The sequence below is a fragment of the Musca autumnalis genome, unplaced genomic scaffold (assembly GCF_047663935.1).
Source record: "Musca autumnalis isolate F117 unplaced genomic scaffold, ASM4766393v1 scaffold_5, whole genome shotgun sequence".
In the NCBI taxonomy this organism is placed as follows: Eukaryota; Metazoa; Arthropoda; class Insecta; order Diptera; family Muscidae; genus Musca; species Musca autumnalis.
In genome coordinates this window covers 32,727,071-32,754,400 of record NW_027412088.1, presented here as the reverse complement: position 1 = coordinate 32,754,400, position 27,330 = coordinate 32,727,071, and the positions used below count along the sequence as shown (strand labels likewise).

The 27,330-nt window shown below is 32.6% G+C and overlaps 1 protein-coding gene across 38 annotated transcripts in view; it reads right to left on the bottom strand.

Moving 5' to 3' along the window:
* Nucleotides 1-27,330, bottom strand: part of psq (BTB-domain-containing protein pipsqueak) — a 384,732-nt gene that overhangs the window by 26,627 nt on the left and 330,775 nt on the right. For 5 of the 38 annotated variants that reach the window (XM_073991027.1, XM_073991026.1, XM_073991025.1 and 2 more), the window contains one exon: nt 12,974-13,184. The exons of the other annotated variants lie outside the window; for them this stretch is intronic. The gene's annotated coding sequence lies outside the window, so the exon portion shown is untranslated. The remainder of the gene's footprint in view (nt 1-12,973; nt 13,185-27,330) is intronic. 38 annotated transcript variants of the gene reach the window in all.

The following is a 27,330-nucleotide window of genomic DNA, read 5'->3' as shown; positions in this document are numbered from 1 at the left end:
GGCAGGCTGGCCGCTAAGCTATCTGTCATTAGAAAAGGGATGAGTTTGAGTGGGGTTGATTTTGTGCCTGCCTGGCTGTCTGTTGGGTGGATTGCATTTGGCATCTGGGTGTAAAAAGTTTACCCATAGCTGGCTGGCTGGCCTCTTGCAAGGTTTAGCGTGTTTTTTTTTGCGCTCATGAGCCATTGTAGATTTTTTAATGTTTTTTATATACTTTTTTCCACACTTTAGCCTTTGTATGTAATTAATTTTAAAATGTATATACAACAACAACAAACAGAAAAATACAACAATAACAGCAAAGTAAAAAATTTACTTCACTAGACAATTACATCGGAAAAAAGTTTTTTCCCCTCTTTTTATAGTTAAAAGCAATGTAAGGCATTGGGCTGTCAGTGGGGTAAAGCGCGGTGTCTGCTGCCATCAGCTGCCAGGAATTAAAAGAAGGTATTTTTTCAGCAGCAGCAGCAACAACAGCACTAAACCATCAATGGCATTAATGTTCACAAAATAGCAAGCAGAGAATTGTATGGAAAAAATTCAACTCATTTACATAATTTTCTGTGGATTGTTTTTTTTTTCTTCGCCTTTCTTGTGCAGTTTTTTCAACGAAGGGCATCTTTTACAAAACTTCCATTAAACTTCCTAGGGTCGGTTGGCTTCATTTATATCCCAAGAATGGGTTTTTGTTAGCGCTGGGTTAGTTGTCCACCACTCGTGGTGGTGGTGGGGGTAGCAGCCAGCGACAGTTACGGAGTGTGGTTGGCATGGGGGCATGACCACCGATCGACCAACAACAAGAAAAAGGAACAACCAACAACCATTGAAACAACTACGAGAGAGAGAAAAAAAAACTAATCTTTATATATAATTTTAACACCCTTTGGTGTCATTTAAATGCGCACAAAAACAACAGCAGCAACAACGCCAATATGCTCTGTTGGGATGCTTATATACTTAACTGACGGCATAGTGTATCGTTGGTACTTAGTTACAATATATAATTTTTTGCCTAATGCCTCCTCCTATGACCGGCCCTCCCACTTCATTTCATTTTCTTTCGTTTTGGGTGTAATCGGTTCACAGCTCTTTTTTTCGTAGTAAATGCCACGAATTTCGTGGAATTTTTTCCTGCTTGATTATAGGGAAATTATGTTAAAGGGTTGGATGGAGGTGGTAATAAGGCTTTTCCATGCAACAGCACACTGTTATGTGATATTAAATCGAAATTAAACAAAGTGAACATTGGGTTGGGGCGAAAGGGAAATTACATGAAAGATAATTTGGAAGCACAATAATTAATAAAGTTGTCATTAAATGCATATTAAAAAAGAATTTTAAAGCGTTTTTACTAAAAATTGTATGTTATTGCCTAAAAGTATGCACCACTTTTGTTATTTAAAAGTATAACATCATAGCAAGATCAGCTTTGTGTGTGAAAATAAATAAATAACTCTCCGAAGTTAAAATGGAAGGAAAACATATATTCATCACCGCATAAGGCTCAAAAAGGTTCCAAGAAATATCAATGGCGGTGTACCTTTTTGCAGTTAAGTACACAAATCGCTACATATTAATACAACATTTTTTTAATGGAAGTTGACAACACTTTTACAGTTGATACAAAATATTAACAAATAGCAAACCCCATTAAACAAGTCCATCTATGACACAATAAATAACTTGCCCATGGCACAATAATACAGGTACAGCGGCAAAAACAGCTGATTTTCATACCAGTTGTCAAAATGCATTATTGTGAATAAAATCATAAGTCCCGGTCTACACTAGCGTGAATAAGTCTGTCTGGTTACCCCCAAAATTTGTACCAACTTGTACCAATTGTTGCTGGAACTCGTCTGTTTACGCAAAAAGTCAGCAAAAGAGAGCGATTCTAGAGAGACATTTTGACAGTTCTTTTACTGAGAGTTTGCAAATTCTTGCTGGACAAATTTCTTCTAGCAACCACTAGCAACTCTCCTTCTTTTTCTTAAAAACAATCAATCATCTGTTTTTATTTTTCGTTGATTTATGTTAGTGAAAACAAGTAAAAAAGTATCAGTCGGCTTGGCCGACAGAGATATACCCTCAGCCTGTGTATATTGAAACAATTTTTTCCCAAAAAACGTATGTTTTTGGAGGGTTTTAAAAATTTTGAACATATGAACCCACAAAAATGTTGATTAGATTAAAGAACAATAGTTTTGCGGGGGAATTACTTAAATGAATGGATCGACATTGACTATTGTGGAAGTCGATCTCCAGCCACTACATATGGTGCCATAGGGGGGTTTTACTTCCTTCGGGCTGTCTGCTTAAGAAGTGTGGTTTTGCCCCTGAAAAACTTTTACCATCATAATTGAGTCAGCGAATGCAAATTGCTTCAACAAAAATAAAAGTGATTCGATAGCAGGTCTTAAAGTGAACTTATCCGAAATTTTGTTTGGGAGGTACTGGATGAAGTGGACAAATATAGTCCATATTTGAACCTGATCTATATCTGGTAGATATATTAAGATGTGTAAAGTATGGACCAGTTCGGCCACTCCCTTCAAAAGTTACCGTACGAACAATTTTTCCGAACATTTTTGAAATTTTGTGGGGGAGGTACCTGATGGAGTGGACCGATATGGCTTATCTTCGAACTTAAACTATGTTTGGGCAAAATATTACTAAGGCCAAATTTTGGAACCAACCAGATCCGTTGGAGAGTTATCTTGCGCTCCAACCACCTCAGACGGTGTCATAGGGGTTTTGTGAAACTTTCAGGCTATTTACTCAGGAAGTATGGACTTTCCCCTGATGAAACTTGTACCGTTGTATGGGGGAAAGCGAATACAAGTTGCTGCAAAGCGATTCGAGAGATGGCCCTAAACTGAACTTTTCCGAAATTTTGTGTGGGAGGTACCCAAAGGAGTGGACCTATTGAGACCATATTGGAACCTCATATTATCCTGGTAGATAGTTTACGCTATACAAAGTATGGACCAAATCGGTCACTCCCTTCAAGAGTTATAGTGCGCACAAACTTTCCGAACTTTTGTGGGGGAGGTACCGGAAGTAGTGGACCGATGTAGCTCATCTTCGAACTTAAAATAAGTTTGGGTAAAATATTACGAAAGCAAAAATTTGAACCGAATCGGTTCATCCGTTCGAGAGTTATCGTGCGCTCCAGCCAGCAGGACGGACATGGCTAGATCGACTCCAAATTGTCTGAAACACATTTCGTCCAAACATACTTGGGGTCTAAAACCATTATTTCGATGAGGCACATTTTCGTCGTATCAAAGTGTATATACCCTCCTTAGCCTAAAGGCTGAGGGTACCCAGCAAAAAGTTTGCCTCCAAAGAGGCAGTTAAATGATACAGTAGTTTTGATTTTGCTGCCAATCGTTTTAGTGCGAATTTGATTTTCCTGCCCAAAAACTAAAATATTTGCATTTTTGTCAAATTTTCAATGCAAATTACACTTTTAACTGCTAATCATCTAAGTGCGAATTTTATCTAACTACCAATAACATTTGGAAAAATTAACTCATTTTCACAGAGAAATTTGTATTTACCAGCCAAAACTAAAATCAAGTCATGCGACAGTTGCTAACTCATGCACAGGCTCTTTTGTACAGAAGAAAACTATTTTATGTTGATCATTTGTAGACAACCTATGTTATTATGGAAAAAATAGTTAGGCTTTTTTAGTCGTGGGAACTTTTTCTACGAACTTATAATAATATTTATTAATTATTCCACAAACATCCCAGAAGGGGCAAGGGAGACTTTTCTCATATCACATCTGAAGGTTTAAGGCATATTTATTGTGTCACACGCAGGTTGTTGCCATAATACAAAGAAAAAGTTAACATCACTTTCTTTAAAACAGAAATTGAATGACAGATGTGGAAGCAAATATTACGATAATAATTGTTATTTAATTCCATTTCGATTCTTTCAGCTGATGCAAAATAAGCTTTTTGATTACATATATGTTTTTATTTTATGAAGAGCCAACTCTTTGGCAGGTGAGCGAATCGGATAACAGCCACTTTTTGGCAGCTAAAAATATTAAAGATAAGTGCGAAATTCGCTTTGCTGCCACAAAATGCGTGCAAAACTTGTTTTGGAAGCTAAGTCAAAACTACTGTATGTACAAGTGATCTGGAAGTGCATCAAATTATGCATTTTCACTCATGATTTTTACAAGAGCGTGACTACTGAAAGAGGCACTCCATTGCACTGCATTTTAACTGACCCTCTGGCACTGCATTTTAACTGACCCTTTGGCACTGCATTTTAACTAACCCTTTGGCAATGCATTTTAACTAACCCTTTGGGGTAGAATAGGATGCAGTCCAAAGCACGTGTTTTTGTACAAGCCATTACAAAATATCCCAGAACAAATAAAATGCATTTATTATTTGTGGAGAACAAAAATATTAAGAACTTTATTACATTAACACAAATTATGAAAATTCTCCATTGAATTCAATCGCAAACATGCGTGTTTCCTCCACTCTCTATTTAATCCAAGCTGAATTGTTTATGCTTCATCTGCTATTTGGGTTTGATATTGTTTTGCCATCACCAGTTAAGATTTCGACATGTACTCCAACAGCACTCCATTGGGAAATTTTCTTCTCGTGAGTTACCGGAAAAATGTTCACAAATTAAATATTTTGTAGTTTGTATTAGCAAATTTTTGGATATTTTAACACGCTTATTTCTTTTTATAAAATGTTTGCCGCTGCCTGTAGAGATGTATACACTGATTTATGAACGTGTAGGGATCTCTAACAACTGCTAATAAAATGTAGTGAACGGAGTGCCTTTTTCACGACTCCGTTTGGACTGCATCCAGATGCTGTTAAATTGTGAGGAAGTGGAGTGCCTTTTTCACGACTCCGTTGAACTGCATCCGGATGTTGTTAAAATGGATGTGATTCTTTGGATTGCATCCAAATGCGGTTAAAATGTGAGGACTGGAGTGCCTTTTTCACGACTCCGTTTGAACTGCATCAAAACATGCCGTGAAAGAACTAGTCCCCATTGCACTACTTCCAATTTATTTTGCTGGGTATAAAAACGGTGAGTTGAAAAAAATATTTTCAAAAATATCGACGGGTTGTAAAATCATTCTTAAAAAGTCGACGATTTGAAAAAAAATTCTTAAAAAATCGACGACTTAAAAATTATTTTTAAAAAACCCACACCTTGAAAAAATATTATTAAAAAGTCCACGAATTGAAAAATATTGTTAAAAAATACAAGGCTTGAAACAATGTTCCTAAAAAATTCTTAGACTATTTTTTGAAGTCGTCAATTTTTTACGAATATTTGAGACTTGGTTTTTTAGGAACATTTTTTCAAACCATAAATTGTTTAACAATATTTTTTCTGGGCATGGATTTTTTAAGAATATTTTTTCCAAGGCGTGGACCTTTTTAATAATACTATTTTTCAAGGTGTGGATTTTTTTTAAAGATTTTTTTCAAGACGTGGATTTTTTAAGAATTCAAGGTGTGGACTTTTTTCATGATGGGATTTTTTTTTAACGATTTTATTTCAAGACGTGGATTTTTTAAGAACTCAAGGTGTGGACTTTTTTTCATGATGGGATTTTTTTTTAACGATTTTATTTCAAGACGTGAATTTTTTAAGAATCCAAGGCGTAGATTTTTTTTAGATTTTTTTCAGCACGTGGATTTTTTAAGAATCAAGAGGTGGATTTTATAAGAGTCCAAGGCGTGGATTTTTTTTTTAGATTTTTTTAGCACGTGGATTTTTTTAGAATCAAGACGTGGATTTTCTTTAAGAATTCAAGGCGTGTATTTTTTTAAGAATTCAAGGTGTGCATTTTTTAAAATTTTTTTTAAGAGTGCCTTTTTTTAAGTTTTTTTAAGACGTGGAAAATTTTTTTCAACGCTTGAATTTTTCATGAATATTTTTTCAATAATCGTGGATTTTTTAAATATTTTTTTTTTCAATAATTTTAGATTTTTTTGAAGAATTATTTTGGTGTGAATTTTTTCAAGACGTGGATTTTTTAACGATTTTATTTCAAGACGTGGATTTTTTAAGAATCCAAGGCGTGGATTTTTTTAGATTTTATTTCAAGACGTGGATTTTTTAAGGAAACCAAGGCGTGGATTTTTTTAGAATCCAAGGCGTGGATTTTTTTTGAATCCAAGGCGTGGATTTTTTAAGAATCCAAGACGTGGATTTTTTAAGAATCAAGACGTGGATTTTCTTTAAGAATTCTAGACGTGGATTTTTTTTAAGAATCCAAGCTTGGATTTTTTTTTAGATTTTTTCAGCACGTGGCACGTGGAATTCAAGCCGTACATTTTTTTTAAGAATTCAAAGTGTGAAGTTTTTAAGATTTTTTCAAGACGTGAATTATTTTAAAGTTTTTTTAAGACGTGGAAATTTTTTTTAACGCCTGGATTTTTCAAGAAAATTTTTTTCAACGCGTGGATTTTTCAAGAATTTTTTTTCAATAATCGTGCATTTTTTAAAATTTTTTTGCAATAATCTTGGATTTTTTAAAGAATATCTTTCCAATAATCGTGGATTTTTTAAAGAATATTTTTACAATAATCTTGGATTTTTCAAAGAATTTTTTTAATAATTGTGGATTTTTTAAAGAATATTTTTTTCAACAATCGTGGATTTCGTAAAGAATATTTTTTGAAGACGTGGATTTTTTAAGAATATTTTTTTATGACTTGGATTTTTTGAGAATATTATTTTCATCACGTGGATTTTTGAAGAATATTTTTTCAACACTTGGTTTTTTAAGAATATTTTTTTTTCAAAATGTGGATTTTTTAAGAATATTTTTTCAAGCTGTGGATTTTTTAAGAATATTTTTTCCAAGGCGTGGGCCGGCTTTTTTAGGAATATTCTTTTAAGGACGTGGACTTTTTAAAGAGTTCGAGTTTTAAAGAAAATTTTTTCAAGGACGTTAACTTTTTATAGAGCATTTTTCTAGGACGTTGATTTTTTAAAGGCGTGGGCTTTTTTAAAAATAATTTTTTTAAGCCTTCGATTTTTTAAGAATATTTTTACAACTCGTCGAAATTTTTAAGAATAATATTTTAAGGTGTCGATTTTATGAGAATATTTTTTCAAGTCGACGACTTTTTAGGGATATTTTTTCAAGGTGCGGATTGTTTCAAGCATATCTTTTCAATTTTTTCAGCCGTGGATTTTTTTAAGAAATATTTTTTCAACCGTGGATTTTTTAAGAAATATTTTTTCAACCGTGGATTTTTTAAGAAATATTTTTTCAGCCGTGGATACTTTTTTTCAGCCGTTTAAATACTTTTACAACTCGTCGATATTTTTAAGAATATTTCTTCAATGCATGGACCTGTTTAAGAATATTTTTTCAAGTCGTCGATTCTTAAAGAATATTTTTTGAAGTAGATTTTTTAAAAACACCTTTTCTAGGCGTAGATTTTTTTAAGGAATATTTTTTCGACCCGTGTTTTTTAAGAATATTCTAGTCGTGAATTTTTTTAGACTTGGACTTTTTTAACAAATTTGTTTGATTGAAGTGGTCGATTTTTTTTAAGAATAATTTTACTACTCGTCGATATTTTTAAGATTTTTTGAGATTGGATTTTCAAGGCGTGGTCTTTATTAAGAATATTTTTTCAAGTCGTGGACTTTTTTTAAGAATATTTTTCAAGTCGTGGACTTTTTAGGAATATTTTTTCAAGTCGTGGACTTTTTTAAGAATATTTTTTCAAGTCGTGGATTTTTTAAGAATATTTTTTCAAGGCGTGGACTTTTTTAAGAATATGTTTCCAAGTCGTGGACATTTTGAAGAATGTTTTTTCAAGTCGTGGACTTTTTAAGAATATTTGTTCAAGCCTTGGACTTTTTTAAGAATATTTTTTCAAGTCGTGGACTTTTTAAGAATATTTTTTCAAGTCGTGTACTTTACTTTTTAGGTCGTGGACTTTTTAAGAATATATTTCCAAGTCGTGGACTTTATTAAGAATATTTGTTCAAGTCGTGGATCTTTTTAAGAATATTTTTTCAAGTCGTGGACTTTTTTAAGGATATTTTTTGAACTCGTCATTTTTTAGGTATGAAGTCGTCAGTTTATTCTTTAATGCATGGATTTTTTAAGAAAATTTTTTATGGCTTCGATTTTTTTAAGAATATCTTTTCAAGGTGTGGATGTTTTTTTTTTTTTAAGAATATTTTTTCAAGCCGTGGATTTTTTGAAGAATTTTTTGTCAAGTTGTGTATTTTTTAAGAATATTTTTAATGCGTGGATTTTTTTTAAGAATATCTTTTCAAGTTTAACACAAATTAATTGTGTCAACTCTAACGACAATCATTCACAATAATACTTAGTTATCAGAGTTATGATACGTTTATAACACTGTGACACAAAATGGAACTCAAAGTCTGGGGGGTGGAAAATTTCTTTTGAATATGAAAGCACTTGATGAGTATACTAAGAACCCAAAAGGAAATTTTCGCCATAGGTCAAGTTTCTGAGATATCGCGCGATGAAGTTTTTGATTTTTTCCCTATAATACTTGGTAAAATAGCTCCATATCTCTACTTGGCGTTATTGTAGCTTCATTTTGAGGTGACATATCTTCAGTCAAATCGATTGGCGAATCTTTTTGTAGAACATTTCATTCTTCTAACTCAATGCCTTGCATGTCCTTTTCGTCCCTTATTTCTTGAACCGTAGTGAAAGTACCATTAGATGAGATTTTTCAGCATCCAAATATTCTACAAAAATGTTACTCAGAAGATTTTAGCTACGGTTCTCTTTGACAGCTAATCGAATTTGTCACATTTTCATTGTCCTTTTTGACATTTAATCGGTTTTGGTTCCGAAATAAACTATGTTTTGTTTTTCTGTATATTCGGCATTGGTTATTTATTGGTATGTAGACATAACAATTGGTTATTGCTTATGTAGACATCTGGGGTGCTTCTGAAATATTTACCACAAATAGCTCTTGTAATGGTGAACACGTTAATAACAAATTTTCTTGGAGGATAGATCCGGTTATCTCAATTTTTGGTCCGGATATTCCGATATTAAAACGGATTTTTGAACCGGTTTTAAGTAACCGAAGAAAGAATTCATTTCGCTATAACTCTGAAGTTTGACCTACGGCATGACTGTCATTCCGGGTCCGTAATATTATCTTCATCGACTTTCATCGCCAAATAGAATTGTTCGCCCCCCAGCCTTTGATCTCCATATTTGCGCGTACTGATATTTTTCCTTAAAAACGGTTTAAGAAATCGGTTTTTTTGTTCTAGAACTGCAACTAACAAAGTTTTCAGAAGCGAATTAATTCAATTTGATTGACAACTCTATAAGCTTTTTAACGGTTATACATATAAGTTTAATCGGTTACTTAAACCCGGTTCAAAAATCCGTTTTAATATCGGAATATCCGGATCAAAAATTGAGATAACCGGATCTATCCTCCAAGAAAATTTGTTATTAACGTGTTCACCATTACAAGAGCTATTTGTGGTAAATATTTCAGAAGCACCCCAGATGTATACATAAGCAATAACCAATTGTTATGTCTACATACCAATAAATAACCAATGCCGAATATACAGAAAAACAAAACATAGTTTATTTCTGAACCAAAACCGATTAAATGTCAAAAAGGACAATGAAAATGTGACAAATTCGATTAGCTGTCAAAGAGAACCGTAGCTAAAATCTTCTGAGTAACATTTTTGTAGAATATTTGGATGCTGAAAAATCTCATCTTGTGGTACTTTCACTACGGTTCAAGAAATAAGGGACGAAAAGGACATGCAAGGCATTGAGTTAGAAGAATGAAATGTTCTACAAAAAGATTCGCCAATCGATCTGACTGCAGATATGTCACCTCAAAATGAAGCTACAACAACGCCAAATAGAGATATGGAGCTATTTTACCAAGTATTTTAGGGAAAAAATCAAAAACTTCATCGCGCGATATCTCAGAAACTTGACCTATGGCGAAAATTTCCTTTTGGGTTCTTAGTATACTCATCAAGTGCTTTCATATTCAAAAGAAATTTTCCACCCCCCAAAAATGCTGCTGCACAGTGTAATCAATGGAAATAATGTTATGATACATTTATATTAAACATAAACAGGTGCTTCTGAGCTTATTAAACTTTTTTTTATCAAATATTTGGACAACAATTGGACAATATGTGTTTTGTTTGGCATATGCCACTTTAGCATATAATAGAATATATTAAAAAAAAATTATAAATAATTAGTAGAAAATATTTCTAGAACTGCGTTACACTTAACCGGATTAACCCAGTGGGTTTGAATTTCAAATGTCAATTCCATAGCGCAAACGTCAAATAAATCCTCTCGAAGTGGGTTAACCCGGCAAACAACTACACTGCACCCCGGTTAACTACCTTTCCAAAAATTCCAAAAAATTGGGGTAGTTATGCGGGAAAGGCAGTTGCGAAAATCTCGCATATCTACCTCATGTGGGTAGTTACAAAAATCTCATCTTAACCTTACAAAAAATGACAACAATTAGAAAACAATTGGTCTGTTCCTTTACTTTTGAAAGTGGTAAAACCGACAAAAGTAGCAAAAGTTGTAAACTGCTCCCATATGAATTGTTTGTGTCTGAAGTAAAGGAACGCTTTTCGAGTAAAAAGTGGTAAAACTTGAAGATTCTTGCACGTAAAGGAACAGAGCTAATAAGTCAAAAAATAAAACCAAGTCTAATATGCTGTTTATACTATAGCTTTTTGCGGGTTTAACCCTCATTATCAGGATTTGTTTGGCATATATGTAATGGAACTGACATTTAGAACTCAATGGGTTTGTTAAATCCGGTTATATATAAACATACTATAAGAGTAAGTTATATTATTTAATCAATAAGAAATTTATTCTTTTTTATATCTTCATCACAATTCCCATAGTCATCGAAATCGATTGTCTCAGAAATATAACATTGCGGGTAATAAACCGAGAAAAGTATTAATAAATTTTCTTTTTGGGAAAATATTTGACAGGTAAATATCCGAATTGGGTACTTATAGAAAAGTAATTAACCGGGACAGTTTGAACTCATTTATATTAAAAACTTTTGGGGATTTAGATTATGAGGCAATTAAACGGGAAAGGCAGTTAAGCAGAGAGGCAAATAACCGGGGTGAAGTGTATAGTGTAACCGTACTATTAGCCTTCGTCCACCCACTGAAATAACATTCTAATATGCCCGATGATCGGTCTAACCACCCGTGAAACGTACATAGCATTATGGGTGAATGGGTGGGGCTTCGGTGGATTCCAAATTTTTCAATGTACCTCATAGGTCATAACAGCTCAACTTGAAAGAGAATTAATTCAAATATCGTAAATCTGCCAAATTTGCGGTCAAAATACGTTGTGATTTGAAATTCAAAGAAGAAAATCGAATCCAAATAGTTCAAATTTTATTATGAAAACTAGTCTTATTGCCTGAACTGTTGTGGACTTTTGTAGATCTATTGCAGCTAATAATAATAATAATATGTGGAGAAAATATGAGTGATTTATCGAACAACTGTCTTTATAATTTTTCAAATATATTTTTTATGATTTATGGAAAAACAACCGTCAAAACCAAATAAAAACTGAAATCTTTCTTCAAGTCTCCCACCCATCAAATTGCTCCCTTTGAGGAAGGAGTTCATTTATAATGTACTGCTTTAAACTATATAAGGGGGTAGGGGTCGGTAGGTATTCCAATTGTGAGTTTCGTTTCTTAAGATTTTTTCTTTAGTTTTCAAGTAAGAAATTACAAAGTTTCTTTATAATTTTTTTTTTCCAATTTTTATACTATGTATTTTTTCATCTTCAGAGGTTCCTTTTGTTTTAAAATTAATTTATGTAAGTATGCATGTATATAAAGATGATTATGAAGAATGGGAGGAGGAGGAGGAGAATAAAGAGGGTGGACAAAAGTCCTTCATTACTACAACTACTACTACAAAAACAACTTGAACAACAATGTGTATGTAAGAAAATAAATCTGAGAGTAAATAAATGACCCTTTTCAAAAGTCGTTGTTGTTGGCATTTTTAAGTTTTCTTTTCTGTTTTTTTTTTTTATTTATGCATGCATTTCTTTTGAGTAAATGTCCTGCTGTACATACTTATTTATCGCCTTGTTTTTGGGGATATTTTCTCCATTATTTTCCCCATTTTTTGTATGTATACTTGGTATTCTTATGAACACAAAGAAAAAAAAATGTTGTTGTGTTTTTTATGAAAAAAAGAAAGATTAATTATTGATTTTAATTAAAGTTGTCGTGGTTATTTTGTATTTTTTTTTTTCGTTAAGAACATTGCTTGGCATAATGAGGGAAAAAAGTATCCTTTTGAAAAAGTATCAAGTTCGTTGTAATGAGAAAAAAGGAAATTTGATACAAAAACTTGAAACTTAAAAAATATTAAAATTGAACTTATATAAGGAAATTATTATTAAAAAATATATAAAAAACAGGAATTTCTTAGCGAAGTTCAAGCAGAGTTATGATATGTTTAGATTGAACCAAAAGAATCATTTGAATTTCTTCACATGATTCAGATTCACCTAATACTCTGAATTTGATCTAGAGATTAAAATATCAAATTTGAATACATATTGACTTCTTATTATCCCAACAAAATCTAATAGTACCGCTTGACGATAAACAAACATTTTTAGCATTTTATATTTGCAAAACTTTCGTGCAAATTTTAAATTGGAAGATGAAAATCAACCCAACTTTCAAAACCATAATTCAAATTTTATTAACAAAGCTGTCAATATGCACGATATCAATGCTTTTTAAATGCCAATAAATAAAGCCACAACAAACCTAAATACATGTCAAATGAATACAAAATTTCCAATGAATTGCTCCCTTCATTGAGGAGAAGTCAGTCACTACTAAAAAAGTGGTGATTAAAGACAAAATGTTACCTTTAAACCCCCAGAGGCCACCAATAATAAATATTTAAACAAAAGTTTCTATTAACTATTATTATTGGTTGGCCAGCCACTGATGATGGGAGTGTGCGTGTGTTCAAAATGAAAACTATTAGCCAAAATTATGTTAATTTTAGCCAATATTTTTTTGGTTGGAGGGGGGGATTTTTTTATCTGGCCATTTGTGTCGGCTACAAACATTTACCTGTAACGAAACAAAAAGAAATGTTTTTTGCAAATTAGTAAATGTTGATGTCAATAAAGAGTGATAGAAGATACACACATACAAATATACAACTTTACAACTACATTTATAAAAATATGTTAATAATATATAATTAATATAAAAAACGAATGAAAAAACAATATTTTCTTAACGACTCAATTTTTTTGCAAAACAAAATTTATTTTTTTTTTTGCTCAAGTCTGCAAAAGATTCACAGAAATATTGAAATGAGATCATGGTTTCACCAGAGGCTTTGAACCAATTATGACAAAATCCCAGCAAAGCTTAAAGCGAAAATTCACAACTAAGCAAAAAAATATTAACAAATAAAATTAGAAAAAAATAAACACGCTATGAAAAAATAATTGGAAATGTAAATTAAAAGTGTCATTTAAGCAATTTTTTTAATAACATTTTTTTTAAATATTTTTCCAAGACGTGGAGTTTCTAAGAAAATTTTTTCAAAGCGTGGATTTTTAAAAATTATTTTTAGAAGGTTTGGATTTTTTAGGAAAATTTCAAGGTGTGAATTTTTTAAGGAATATTCTTTCAAGACGTGGATTTTTTAAAGAATTTTTTTCAATAATCGTGGATTTTTAAAGAATGTCTTTTCAATAATCGTGGATTTTTTAAAGAATATTTTTTCAATAATCGTAGATTTTTTAAAGAATATTTTTGCAATAATCGTAGATTTTTTAAAGAATATTTTTGCAATAATCGTGGCTTTTTTAAAAATTATTTTTCAATAATCGTGGATTTTTAAAAAAATATTTTTTTTTAATAATCATGGATTTTTTTTTTAAAAGAATATTTCTTCAATAATTGTGGATATTTTAAAGAATATTTTCCAATAATCGTGGATTTTTTAAAGGATATTTTTCAATAATTGTGGATTTTTTAAAGAATATTTTTTCAAATCGTGGATTTTTTAAAGAATATTTTTTCAATAATCGTGGATTTTTTAAAGAATATTTTTTTCAATAATCGTGCATTTTTTTTAAAAAAAAATATTTTTTCAATAATTGTGGATTTTTTAAAGAATATTTTTTCAATAATCGTGCATTTTTTTAAAGAATATTTTTTGCAATAATCGTGGATTTTTTAAAGAATATTTTTTCAATAATGGTGGATTTTTTAAAGAATATTTCTTCAATAATCGTGGATTTTTAAAAGAATAAGTTTGCAATAATCGTGGATTTTTTAAAGAATATTTTTTCAATAATCGTGGATTTTTTAAAGAATATTCTTGCAATAATCGTGGATTTTTTAAAGAATATTTTTTTCAATAATTGTGGATTTTTTAAAGAATATTTTTTCAATAATTGTGGATTTTTAAAGAATATATTTTCAATAATAGTGAATTTTTTAAAGAATATTTTTTCAATAATCGTGGATTTTTTAAAGAATATTTTTGCAATAATCGTGGATTTTTTAAAGAATATTTTTTCAATAATCATGCATTTTTAAAAAAAAAATATTTTTCAATAATCGTGGATTTTTTATAGAATATTTTTGCAATAATCGTGGATTTTTTAAAGAATATTTTTGCAATAATCGTGGATTTTTTAAAGAATATTTTTGCAATAATCGTGGATTTTTTAAAGAATATTTTTGCAATAATCGTGGATTTTTTAAAGAATATTTTTGCAATAATCGTGGATTTTTTTAAAGAAAATCTTTTCAATAATCGTGGATTTTTTTAAAGAAAATCTTTTCAATAATCGTGGATTTTTTAAAGAATAGTTTTTTCAATAATCGTGGATTTTTTAAAGAATAGTTTTTTCAATAATCGTGGTTTCTTTTAAAAAATATTTTTCAATAATCGTGGATTTTTTAAAGAATATTTTTGCAATAATCGTGGATTTTTTAAACAATATTTTTTCAATAATCGTGGATTTTTTAAACAATATTTTTTCAATAATAGTAGATTTTTTAAAGAACATCTGTTTAATAATCGTGGATTTTTTAAAGAATATTTTTCAATAATCGTGGATTTTTTAGAGAATAGTTTTTCAATAATCGTGGATTTTTTAATGAATATTTTTGCAATAATCGTGGATTTTTTAAAGAATATTTTTCAATGATCGTGGATTTTTTAAAGAATACTTGTTTTATAATTGTGGATTTTTTAAAGAATATTTTTTCACTAATCGTGGATTTTTTAAGGAATATTTTTGCAATAATCGTGGATTTTTTTAAGAATATTTTTGCAATAATCGTGGATTTTTTTAAGAATATTTTTGCAATAATCGTGGATTTTTTAAGGAATATTTTTGCAATAATCGTGGATTTTTTAAAGAATATGTTTTCAATAGTTGTGGTTTTTTTTGAAGAATATTTTTTTCAATAATCTTGGTCTTCCTAAAGAATATTTTCCAATAATCGTGGATTTTTTTAAAGAATACTTGTTCAATAGTTGTGGATTTTTTAAAGAATATTTTTTCAATAATTGTGGATTTTTTAAAGAATATTTTTTCAATAATCGTGGATTTTTTAAAGAATATTTTTTCAATAATTGTGGATTTTTTAAAGAATATTTTTTTAATAATTGTGGATTTTTTAAAGAATATTTTTTCAATAATCGTGGATTTTTTAAAGAATATTTTTTCTTTTCTGTTTTTCAAAATAGTCAGGCTTAATCCCATAGTCGTGACGTAGGGGATGGAAGATACCAAGCAACGGTCCTGACCGGTTTTAACATGGCAAAGTCCAGGATTTATCTTGGTCCCTCTTTCATCTCAAGTGGACACTGACCACCCCGTGGTGTAACCTGGGGAACTGCCTTTAACACCCGTTAAAGGTAGTGAGCTAACATGTGCCGCGCTTTTACCCATAAGAACGTTAAAAAATTGGGTTTGGGCGTCGGGTTTGTAACCCTCCCCTAGAAAAAACAGCCTACTATGAAAAAACGAAAGAAAAGAAAAACAAACCCCTCTAAAGTTGACGAACCCCGCAAACGTTTTAAGGACTATGATCTGCGAATCTGCACCTGGAATGTTCGCACTCTTTATAGAGAAGGTGCAGTTTACGCGCTGGCAGATGTACTTGAAAAGTATAAGGCCGACATTTCTGCCATACAGGAAATACGATTTATTGGGAAAGGCGTCACAACAACACCTAAAGGTAACGCACTGTATTATAGCTGCCATGACGTAAAGCATGAGTTTGGTTGCGGATTTGTAGTTAGTCGGAGACTAGAACATCTGGTATCCAGCTTCACTCCAGTGAATGAAAGACTTGCTGCAATTCGAATAAAAGCTAAATTCTTCAACATTAGCTTTATTTGCGCTCATGCTCCCACTAAAGAAAAGGACGAACAGACCAAAGATATATTTTACGAGCGCTTAGAAGAAACATATGACCGTTGCCCCGCCCATGACATTAAAATCATTCTAGGCGATTTTAATGCCAAAATTGGAAAGGAGAATATCTTTGGCCCAACAGTCGGGAAATTCAGTCTCCACATTGAAACATCTGACAATGGTATGAGGCTGATAGACATTTCAGCTGCAAAAAAAAATGGTAGTTAGCAGTACCAGATTTAATCACCTCGATATTCATAAGGGCACCTGGCTGTCTCCAGATCAAAGAACAAGTAATCAAATTGATCATGTTGTGATAGATGGAAGACATTCATCCAGCGTGTTGGATGTACGATCGTTCCGAGGCGCAAACATTGATTCGGACCACTACCTTGTTGCAGCAAAGGTACGCACCCGGTTAAACGTAGCAAAGAAAGTACGAACAGACACAAGACGAAAGTTAGACATCGGTAAGCTGCAATCACAACAGATAGCCACAGCATATTCCACTCAACTAGCCCAATTGCTTAATCAAAGCACTCCTCATCCCGATAACATATCAGCGCAATGGCAAAGCATTGCCCACTCCATGCAAACAGCAGCAAAATCCATACTTGGATACCAGAGACCTCCACCAAGGAATCCATGGTATAATCAGGAGAGCCGTGCTGCTACCGAAGAGAAAAATGCGGCATATAGGGTACTTTACAATCAATAGCAACGCGTAGGGCACGAGAGAGATATCGGGAGAAAAGGAGAGAAGAGAAACATCTTTTCCGCAAGAAAAAGAGAGAAATGGAAAGGCGGGAGTGTGAAAAAATCGAGATGTACAGGAGCCAGAATGAATTCCGAAAATTCTACCAAAGAGTGAAACATCAAACAGATGGCTTTGGTACAGGCACATCCTCCTGTAGAGACCAGCAAGGTAATCTGGTAAAAGATACAGATAGCGTGCTCAGGATATGGAAAGAACATTTCTCCAATCTGCTGGTATCCAATAGTAGCCAAGACGATGATACCACAGATCCAATCCCAGAAGATGGTATAGAATGTATACCGCCCCAAGATGAGGTAAAAACAGCAATCAACCGGCTGAAGAATAATAAAGCAGCAGGAGCCGATGGCTTACCAGCCGAGTTGTTTTAAACCGGAGACGACGAACTGATAAGGTGTATGCATCAGCTAGTTAGCACCATCTGGCAGGAAGAACGCGTACCCGACGATTGGAACCTGAGCATCCTATGTCCCGTCCACAAGAAAGGAGATAAGACTGTATGCTCCAACTATAGGGGCATAAGTCTTCTCCCTATTGCCTATAAGATAGTGTCAGGGATATTGTGCGAACGACTGTCGCCAATGGTCAACGAAATAATTGGACCATACCAATGTGGCTTTAGACCTGGCAAGTCCACCATTGACCAGATATTTACCCTACGGCAAATCCTAGAGAAGACCCAAGATATGCAGATCGACACATATCTCCTTTTTGTCGATTATAAAGCAGCATTCGACAGTCCCCTCCGATCAAAGGTATTCCATGCAATGTCTGAATTTGGTATCCCCGCAAAGCTCATCCGGCTTTGTAAGATGACTTTAACTGATTCTAGGTCCTCAGTTAAAATTGGAAAGAACCTCTCCGAAGAATTTTGTACCAAAAGAGTTTTCAGACAATGAGACAGCCTTTCGTGTGACCTATTCAACATTTTGCTGGAAAAGGTTATACGAGATGCAAATGTCAAAAGAAATGGCACAATTTACACCAATAGCCACATGTTACTTGCTTATGCTGATGACATAGACATCATGGGACGATCAGTAAAGGAAGTAACTGATACCTTTAGGAAGGTCGAAGCAGAATCTGCGAAAGTGGGTCTGGCGGTAAACGGCGAAAAGACCAAATTGATGATGTCGACGCGCAAAGCGTCCATAGAGCTTGGACCAACTGTGGAAGTTGGTACCTACAATTTTGAGGTAGTTAAAGACTTCGTCTACCTCGGCACTGCCATAAACACAACAAACAACATAAGTTGTGAAATAAAAAGAAGAATTGTATTGGCCATCAGATGCTACTATGGTTTAAGTAAGCAAGCAAAAAACAAAGCCACATCTCGTCAAACAAAAATAACACTATACAACATGCTGATACTACCCGTGCTAATGTATGGCTCCGAAGCATGGATACTTGCGCAAGCAGATAAAGCAGTGCTTGGTGTGTTTGAGAGGAAATTTCTTCGAAAGATCTACGGGCCGATTTGCGTTGACGGTGAATATCGACGACGTATGAACCACGAGCTATATCAGCTATACAAAGACATGAATATAGTTAAACGTATCGAGATGCAACGATTGCGTTGGCTAGGCCATATCATAAGAATGAGCGATGATGAACCCGCTAAAAAGGCGTATGAATACATGCCACATGGCGGTGCACGCAGAATCGGCAGGACTAAGCTTCGATGGAGCATACAAGTGGATGAAGAAATGAAAAGGCGCGGTATTTCAAAAAGTCAAGCGAAAAACAGAGAGGAATGGAGATCTTTTCTTAGTTCGGTCTATGGAACAAATGTTCTGTAATGGGCCAACTAAGTAAGTAAGAATTTTTTATGGCCTCGATTTTTTTCGAGGCGTGGATTTTTTTAAGATTTATAAATTTTTAAGAGGAAGAATTTTGTTTTAATTTCTAAGTTTGTTTTGTTTTAGTTGAAGTTTCAAGTTTATTTTTTAATTTTAAAAAAGTTTTCTCAAGGCGTGGATTTTTAAAGATTTTTTTTTTCAATTTTTAAGATTTTTTTTTCGAGTCGTGGATTTTTAAGATTTTTTTTTAATTTTTAAGAATTTTTTCGATGCATGGATTTTTTGCGATTTATTTTAATTTTTAAGAATTTGTTCAAGGCGTGGATTTTTTAAGTTTTTGTTAACTTTTAAGATTTTTTAATTTTTAAGAAATTTTTTAACTTTTAAGATTTTTTTAATTTTTAAGACATTTTTTAATTTTTAAGAAATTTTTTAAGTCGTGGATTTTTTAAAATTTTTTTTTAATTTTTAAGAATTTTTTCAAGGCGTGTATTTTTAAGTGTTTTTTATTTTTTAAGAATTTTTATAGGTCGAGGATTTTTTGGTTTTTAAGAATTTTTTCAAGGCGTAGATTTTTATATTTTTTTTTTTAATTTTTAAGATTTGTTTTAATTTTATTTATTTTTTAATTTTTAAATTTTTTCAAGTTGTGGATTTTTTTCAATTTTTAAGAATTTTTCAAGGGGTGGGTTTTTAAGATTTTTTTTCAATTTTTATTGTTAAGAATTGTTTTTAAAGGAGTATTTTTTTATAAGTTTTTTTTTCAAGGCCTGAATTTTTTAAGTTTTTTTTTTTCAATTTTTATGATTTTTTTCAAATGGTGGGGTTTCTAAGATTTTTTTCGATGCATGGATTTTTTGAGATTTATTTTAATGTATTTTAATTTTTAAGAATTTGTTCAACGCGTGGATTTTTTAGGATTTTTTTTTAACTTTTAAGATTTTTTAATTTTTAAGAAATTTGTTTCTTTTCAGATTTTTTAATTTTAAAGAAATTTTTAAGTCGTGGATTGTTTTTTAAATTTTTAAGAATTTCTTCAAGGGTTGAATTTTTAAGTGTTTTTTTTCAAGGGTTGGACTTTTATAAAAATATTTTTTTAAGACTTGGTTTTTTATAAAAAATATTTTTCAAGTCTTGGACATTTATAAAAAATAATTTTTCTAGACGTGGATTTTTTATAAAAATATTGTTTTAAAGGCTTGGACAAGTTTTGGATTTTTATAAAAATATTTTTTTAATACGTGGACTTATATAAAAAAATTTCCAAGACTTGGAATTTTATAAAAATATCTTTTAAGGCATGGACTTTATTTGTTCAAGGAGTGGATTTTTTAAGATTTTTTCAAGGCTTGGACTTTTATAAAAAATTTGCAACGAGTGGATTTTTTAAATTTTATATGATGTATATCCTAGTGCTGGAATAACAAGGACTCATCCAACTTTATACATTACACCCTGTGTCTATCCTCGTTGTTGAATTCTAAGGACTCATTTTATCCTTTGTTCTCGCCTTCAAACATTATCACATTTTTTCGCATGTTTCTTAATCCGCAAAGGTACACACTGGAAGGACCAAATGTAGAAAAGAGGACATTTCTAGAATTTGGAATTATTAGGTGACTTCTATAATTTGGTTTCCTGCAAAAAGCAGGATGTGGATAAATAATCCAAAATGACAAATAACTCAAAATCTATTTCCATATGTAACTGAACTGCAACAACAGCAAACAAAATTTAAGCATGAGAATGACATTGCAGCAACTGTGCACTTCCTTTAAAGAGAAGAACAAAAAAAAAAAAAACAACAAAAAGAAAAAAACTTTATAGAACGGAAATGTAGCACTTTACATTCCTCGCCATTTCCCACATGACAGACAACGGTGTACAAGGTGAGAGAATTAATACGAAATTATTCAAAGAAAGTTGTGTGCAGAGCCGTTGCAACAATGTGGACTCCTCAGCTGTCAGAGAGATAGATATGTACATGTGTGAATATCCCACAGCCAAGCCAAATGGTGGTCTGAGGAGGTAAAAATAAGAAGGAAATACAAACGCAAAGATTTCAGAACCCAAAGAAATATATTTGCAAAAAAATCTTCAGAATGCAGGCAGAAAATAGAGATATCAAAAAAGATACAGGAAAAGAGAGGGGAATATATAGAGAAAACAACCAAAAGACTCAGTCGGGGCGAAATGTAAAATTTTATGTAATTATTTTAATTTAATGTGACACACGCAAATCGATAACGTTGGCAACGACGAGTGGAAAGAGAGCAATGGGTAGTAATGTCACTGGCTGGTGGTGGTGATGGGTAGGGTAGACTTTTGGAAACGGAACTTCTGGCCCAAACATCATCATCACCGTCAACATCATCATGATTGTATTGGGTTTATTTATTTCACACAGAAAATTCTTAAGATTAAAAGATATAAATCCGTGTAAAAAAGTATTGAATTTTTTTTGTAATGGAACGACGAATTAATAAAAAAGGCAAACTCCAGGGTTTGATGGCGTGTCGCCGCTATAGTCAATGAGGTTGTTGGTTGTGAATTGGGTGGTGGTGGTGGTTTCAACATGATATGAATTTTAAATTATTTTTTTCAAGTATTTTCGTTGGGATTATCATCATAGGACTTTGACTCGCCTTGTGTTTTGGTGTATAAGGGAGGAGAGAGAGGAGGAAGGTGTTTTTGGAAAGATGATATACATGCCATGTAACCTCTATGAACAAGTGTGGAATTGTTAAAAAAAATAAAACTTCAATGATTTAAGTCACAAAAAATGCAGCACCAACTCTCTCAATTGGTGACATCAAGCCAATGAGGAAGGATGGAAGGAACGAGGGAACCAGTATGAAAGGGTTATGTGAATGATGGTGGTGGGTATTTAACAAAATAATGCATTTAAAATGTATAATTTGCATATTTTAATTTGACAAAAAAAAAAACACTATACATTAAAAATTTAATGACATTGTGGCGCTATGCAATTGGAATGGAAAACAGGTTTAATTTTTCTATGAAAAAAGGGAGTATTTAGAAAAACGGATTTTAACACATTTTATTATTTTCTTACAACAAAGTTGAAAGGGAGTCCTCTACTGGCATAAAATATAAAACCTCTTAAAAAGTATTTTCAAAGGAAACAAACCCCTCAAAGAGATTCTTCTATAGAAATGAGACTTTGTAAGTGGTTCTTCTACTGTTTTTCTTAGAAAGGTCTTCGAAAGATGGAAATTTTTGAAAAAGGATCTAAAAATAGGCCTTCCGAAGGGGTGCATCTTTATGAAAAACGACCTGCTAATGGGACGTTTGTATAAAGAAGACTTCATAGAGGATTCTCCTATGGTTAGTTATCCGACCCCCAACAACGGTATTTTATAAAGATCACATATCTTAAAGGCATCTTCTACAGATAGAAGACCATTAGAAAGAAATTTCAATAGGTAACATACTCGTTGTTTACCACAAAAAGGTGTCTTCCGCAGGTAGAGTATCTTCTGAAATGGATTCTATAGACAAATGCGCTCCTAAAGTGGTTTTTCCACAAATAGACGGCGTACGAAAGAATTTTTTCAAGGCGTGAATTTTTTAAGAGATTTTTTATATTTTAAGAATTCTTTTCAAGGCCTGGATTTTTTAAGATTTTTTTAATTTTTATGCATTTGTCTCAAGTCGTGGATTTTTAAGAGTTTTTTTTTAGTTTTTAAGATTTTTTTTTTAATTTTTAAGAAAATTTTCAAGACATGGGTTTTTTAAGATTTTGTTTTTAATTTTTAAGATGTTTTTCAAGGCGTGGATTTTTAAGATTTTTTTCAAGGCGTGGATTTTTAAGATTTTTTTCAAAGCGTGAATTTTTTATGATTTTTTTCAAGGCGTGGATTTTTAAGTTTTTTTTTTTTAAGGCGTGGATTTTTAAGTTTTTTTTTTTTTAAGGCGTGGATTTTTAAGATTTTTTCAAGGCGTGGATTTTTTAACGAATTTTTTCAAGGCGTGGATTTTTTAAAGAATTTTTTTCAAGACGTGGATTTTTTAAAGAATTTTTTTCAAGACGTGGATTTTTTAATATTTTTTTGAAGGCGTGGATTTTTTAATATTTTTTTGAAGGCGTGGATTTTTTAATATTTTTTTGAAGGCGTGGATTTTTAAGACTTTTTTTCAAGGCATGGATTTTAAAGACTTTTTTCAAGGCATGGATTTTTTGAGATTTTTTTCAAGGTATAGATTTTTAAAACTTTTTTCAAGGCGTGGATTTTTAAGATTTTTTTTTACATTTTTAGAATTTTTTCAGGCGTGGATTTTTAAGATTTTTTTCTATATATGGCGAAAAACAAAAAATTTTTACAATCGATGAATCCGAGTTTCACCCTTTCAGAATTCGCGAACTGTTAACATATTCTATATAGTATGATATACATTCTTTAAACTGAAGTGTTTTAGGAGGAATCCCATAAGGTCGACCATTAAAATTAATTTACGTGGAAGCTGTGTTGGCATCAATGTAGAAAAATAGGTAAAAATGGGTTGAAGCCAACAAGTTTTTTTATGCTCCCTTCCGATTTTAGGCTTAACCTTACATTTTATAGACATATGCCCAAAGAAAGACTCAAAGAATACTTCATGGGCAATATGATACTAGTGTATCATTTTTCGATATATCCACTGCATCCACCTAAAATTGATGCTGACATTTTGAAGCCGGAATTTCGGGGTTTTTTGAATTGTTTTAATAATTCGGACGCGCAACAAGATAATATTCAAAACTCACATTAGGATTATAAAACTCTTAATTCTACGTCGTTTAATGCATATCTCATGAGTGTGCTCCTTACAGCATCCAAGTAATTGGAGTCTAAAGGCCAATATTTGATGTGTGATTTTTTTTAAAAAACCTATTTTTTGCGTTTAAAATTTACAAGTGCCATTTAATTTCCTTTGTACCCCGCGTGAATTTAGTTTTTTTACGCGACGGATCTAATGAGACCTTCCGCGATCGAATCCATACACTAAAACCGCGGATATAGATACCCTGAAAATAGGAAAAGCAGCAAAAAATTATTTCGACAAATCCGCGTACTAAACCGCGATTTTCTTGAAATTTTTTTACGTAAATGGAATCCTTTATACGCGATTATAATATTTGCGAAAACGCGTGTCATAATTTGCAGAGATTCGCGTGTAATATGGGTTTTTCACCAAAAATAGAATGTGGAGGCACATCCGCGGTTCTTGAAGAATCTAATTAAAATTGGCATATTTGGACGTATTTTTGATAGGCGCTGACGAAACCGGATGCGCATCAAAATCGTATGCACATTGCGCGACTTTTACCAACTTTAAGGTTTTTTGCAGTGTATGATGCAACTGGTGGCACACAATGGCCCCTGAGTTAAACATCGAAATATGCATAAATTTTGACAGAGATTGATTCGCTGTATCCAAAAACGGATGCGCATCAACCGACTTTAACTAATTCGCGAATAACAGGCTTTTTAATTATAATATTAATTGAATGATTGTAATTTCAATATTACTCTTTATTTCCTACCCTTATAAGTTATCACAGTAATCAGTTAAACTCTCGCGATCGTAAACCATATGTTTTGATGAAGTTTTAACTGTATACATTCATTATTCTATGGGATTTTAGCAAAATAGTTGGAGAACTCCCAAATATTTTTTTCTAATTTTTAGAATCAAACCAAAAAAATGTTTGCAACAATATTTTCCAACAATAAGTTTTTCTCTTTTGTTGTTGCTATAATATGCAATTTATGTACCCAATCTCTATAAATTTGGTATCATATTTTTCTACGCATTGTCTAGATTCCGCATATGTCTTTAATTTATTTTTTGAGGGTTTGTACGGATTCTGGGACAGGATAATTTGGATTTACTTCAAAATTTTTTTATTATTTGTTGACTTTCCGCGAAAATAATAATAAATTTAATAACTATTTAAACATCTACGAATAGATATGAAATGCTGTTAACGATTTATGCATACATTTTCTCATAACAACAACAAATATATTTTTAAATATTTTTTCTTTATATGAGAATAAAAACCGCTATAACTTTTGCGCGCATTGGCCAATTTCGTGAACGCGAGCAGATTTGAAACCGTATTTTTTTCCTTTACCTCTATACCAAAAATCGTAGATGTGCTCGCAAAAAAAATTTTTAATTTTTTTCAAATGGAATTGTAAAGGAATTTTGTTATTCGCCATATAGAAAATCTCTAAACTGACTTCTGAAGATGAAAGACCTCCGAATAGGGACACTTACGGATACTAGACCTCGGAAAGTAGCCATCTATATATAGAAGACCTCGGAATATGGTCTTCTATATAAAGAAGAAGGCCTCTGAAAGGGTTCTGCTATACATAGAAGGCCTCGGAAAAGGGGTTTTATACATATAGAAGACCCCGGAAAGGGGCTTTCTACATATAGAAGACCTCGAAAAGGGATCTTCTACATACAGAAGATTTCGAAAAGTGGTCTTCTAGACATAGATCTCCTAAACTGACTTCTGCAGATGGAAGACCTCCGAATGGGGACACTTATGGATAGTAGACCTCGGAAAGGAGTCTTCTACATATAGAAGACCTCAAAAAGGGGTCTTCTACATATAGAAGACCTCGGAAAGGGGTCTTCTGCATATAGAAGACCTCGGAAAGGGGCCTTCTACATATAGAATATTCCACATTCAGAAGACCTAGAAAAGAGATAAAAGGCCTCCGAATGGGGACACTTATGGATACTAGACCTCGGAAAGTAGTCTTCTATATATATAGAAGACCTCGGAATGAGGTCTTCTATACATAGAACACCTCTGAAAGGGGTCTTCTATATATAGAATGCCTCGGAAAAGGGGGTTTCTACATATAGAAGACCCCGTAAAGGGGCTTTCTACATATAGAAGACCTCGAATAGGGGTCTTCTACATATAGAAGACCTCGAAAAGGTGTCCTCTACATATAGAAGACCTCGAAAAGGGGCTTTCTACATATAGAATACCTCGGAAAGGGGTTTTCTGCGTATAGAAAACCTCCGAGAGGGGTCTTCTACATACAGCAGACCTCGAAAAGGGGTACTCCACATTCAGAAGACGTAAAAAAGGGGTCTTCTATATATAGATCTCCTAAACTTACTTCTGAAGATGAAAGACCTCCGAATAGGGACACTTATGGATACAAGACCTAGGTAAGTAGCCTTCTATATATAGAAGACCTGGGAATGAGGTCTTCTATATATAGAACACCTCTGAAAGGGGTCTTCTATATATAGAAGGCCTCGGACAAAGGGGTTTTCTACATATAGAAGACGACGGAAAAGGGTTTTCTACATATAGAAGACTTCGAAAAGTGTTCTTTTTCATACAGAAGGTTTCGAAAAGGGTCTTCTATACATAGAAGATCCCCTAAACTGACGTCTGCAGATCGAAGACCGCCGAATGGAGTCTTCCACATATAGAAGACCCAGGAAAAGGGGTTTCTACATATTGAAGACCTCGGAAAGGGGCCTTCCACATACAGAAGACCTCTGAAAGGAGTCTCCTGTATATAGAAGATCTCCTAAACTATTTTCTACAGACGGAAGACCTCCGAAGGGGACATATATGGATACAAAAAGTCAGAAAAGGGCCTTCTATAGATATAAAACGTCCTAAAGTTACTTCTAAAGTTAAGTCTCCTCTGTAAGGAGACTTACAGACCTGCTAAAGGGAACTTTTACGTACAGAAAAAAATTATCTATAGATAAATAAATGTTCCACAAACATCCCAGACGGAACAAGGGAGACTTCTCTCATATCAATGAGTGCTTCCCGATTCATATTAGCTCAATGATATGGGACCTACAGTTTATCGCCGAGTCCGAACGGCGTGTCTTCGACACCACTTGTAAAGAGGTTTTACATGGCTGAAATACTCAGGAAATGTCGCCAACATTACTGAGGGGTATTTTGCCACCTGCTAAAGGGAATTTTTACGACTCTAAACGGATATTCTATAGATAAAAGACCTCCTAACGGGACTTTTACTACAGAGAGAACACTACCGAAAGGGGACTTTTACATATAGAAAACGTCGGAAAAGGATCTTCTACATTTAGAAGACCTCGCAATGGGATTTTCTACATATGGAAGTGCTCGGAAAAGGGGTCTTCTACATATAGAACTCCTCGGAAAGGGTTCGTCTACACATAGAATACCTCGAAAAGGGTTCTTCTATAGATAGAAGTTCTCC